The sequence below is a fragment of the Sciurus vulgaris genome, assembly GCF_902686455.1.
Source record: "Sciurus vulgaris genome assembly, chromosome: 12".
Taxonomy (NCBI): domain Eukaryota; kingdom Metazoa; phylum Chordata; class Mammalia; order Rodentia; family Sciuridae; genus Sciurus; species Sciurus vulgaris.
Window position 1 is genome coordinate 10,590,537 of NC_136473.1, and position 2,233 is coordinate 10,592,769.

Sequence of the window (2,233 nt, forward strand, 5' to 3'; positions counted from 1 at the left end):
AAGTAGTTCTACTGGCAATAAATCTGATAAATTTTCATTTGTCTGAGAGAGTCTTATTTCCCCTGAACTTTTAAAGGATAATTTCACTGAATATAGAATTCTAAGCTGTTGGATCTTTTCTTTTATCATATTAAAAAAATTTGTTCCACTCTCTTCTTGCTTGTCTGGTCTTAAGAAAAATCCAATGTACTTCTTACCCTTGTTCCTCTATAGACAAGTTCCTGGCTTTCGAAATTTTCTGCAGTTTGTATTTTAATACGCCTAATAATAGTTGTATGTTGATTATGGTTCTCTGAACTTCCTGGATCTATGGTTTGGTACCTATCATTAATGTTGAAAAATTCTCAGTCACTATTGTTTCAAGTGTTTCTTCTGTTCCGTGTTTTGATTGTTTTTCTGCTTATGGAATTTCCCCTTATGCTTATGTTACACATTTTTGGAATTGTCACACATTTCTTGATTATTTTCTGGTATTTTTTTCATTATTTTCTTGACCTAGCTTTCCTATGTATATACATGAATATACCACAGCAAATTTCACCATCATGTGCATGCCTAAGACATTAATAAAACAACAATAAGTAAACAGAAAGATCAGTAGAACAGAGGGATGGAAACAGGTGGAGGGAGGAGGAGAAGGGAACACAAAGTATTAGGGACTGAATTAGAACAAATTATATTCCATGTTTTATAATTATGTCAAAATGAATCCTAATGTTTTATATGTGTGTGTGTGTGTGTGTGTGTGTGTATAACTAAAAAAAAATAAAGAAGAAAATTTAATTTAATTTAAATTTTTAATATTTCATCAAGTTCACTAATACTTTTCTCAGCTATTTCCAGTTTGTTTAAAAGTCCAGGGCTGAGAATGTAACTCAGTGAGCAGAGTGCTTGCCTCACATGTGCAAAGCCCTGGGTTCAATCCCCAGCATCTCAAAAAAAAAAAAAATAATAATAATAATAATAAAAAAGCTTGGTCAGTGGGAAATGGCTACACCAGGAGTCGCGGAGTAAAGACTGTAGCTTAAACCCCGTTGTGTTGGAGGAAGAACTGGAGAAACACCAGCTGCTGGGAGGGAGCAACAGTCAAGATGGAAAACCATAAACCATGTTAATACCATCAGGGAAAACTCAATTTTTGATATCATAGCCAGAAAAATTGAACTACTACCAGAAGCAGAAAGGAATTTACTTGAACATGGATCCACATATATTGGACTCAGTGCTGTTTTCTGTGGCCTCATAGCAAACAGTCTTTTTCAGCTCATCTTACATGTGACACAGTCCCAAATAGCTGCTGGCTTACCAATGGCAGCGCTCCCATTTTTGACAGCGAATGCATCTTTCAAAGATTTTGTGAGTTTATCTTTGAGTACAGGTGAACTGCATTCTGAAACCTGTATCATGACACAGAGTGGACTTGGTTTTTCTTAGGAGGACTGTACCCTGTTTTCTTGGTTATTCCTGTAAATGGTGGCCTAGCAGCCAGGTATCAATCGGCCCTGCTACCAGAGAAAGGAAACACCTTAGTTTACTGGAGGAGAATTTCCAAGCCTATCTTCCAAAAGATGTTATTTCCCATTTTACTTCTGACTATGTTTGCAGCATACCTTAGTTCTAGACAATATAAAGTACTTATAAAGACCCTTGGGTTCCCTGAACCTGGCCTAGAAATTCACTGATTTTAAACAAATGTGTAAACAAAAATAAAATTGTAAAGACAAACTATATCTCTCATGTTAAAAATAAACAGATATAATTAAAAAAAATTAAACAAAAATAAAAAAAAGATAAAAGTCCGTCGATGACGCTTTTCATTCTTGTTGTGGTACTTTTGATTTCTAGCATTTTCCTCAGTTTCTTTCTTATAATATCCATCTCTTGCTATCTCTCTTGCATTTGCCCCCTTCTTCATTTAGATTTCTTTGCATATTAGTCAAAGTTGTTAAATTTTAGTTCTAAAATTTTCAGTATCTCTGCCATTTCTCTATCTTGTACTGATGCTTATTCTGTCTCCTCAAACATCTGTTCTGTCTCCTTTTGTCTGTTCTGGCTTACACATGATGTACTGAGTTAAAGGAATTAAACAAAGTAGGCCCTAACACAGTGAAGGTTTTTTGCTTCTCCGGCTAAGGTTTTAGTCTGTTTACTATTTGCTATAAATGCATCAGAGGCTTAAATTTCCTCTGGTGTTCTTGGTTTTATCTTCCTGCTGTCTTTGAGTTTTCTGCAA

The 2,233-nt window shown here is 35.0% G+C and overlaps 1 pseudogene across 1 annotated transcript; it reads left to right on the forward strand.

Annotated features, from left to right (window-relative positions):
- Positions 1-1,091: 1,091 nt before the first annotated feature.
- On the forward strand, positions 1,092-1,682 carry LOC306642061 (transmembrane protein 126A-like; annotated as a pseudogene). Its single transcript has one exon. The product of its transcript is annotated as a transmembrane protein 126A-like (transcript).
- Positions 1,683-2,233: the final 551 nt, after the last annotated feature.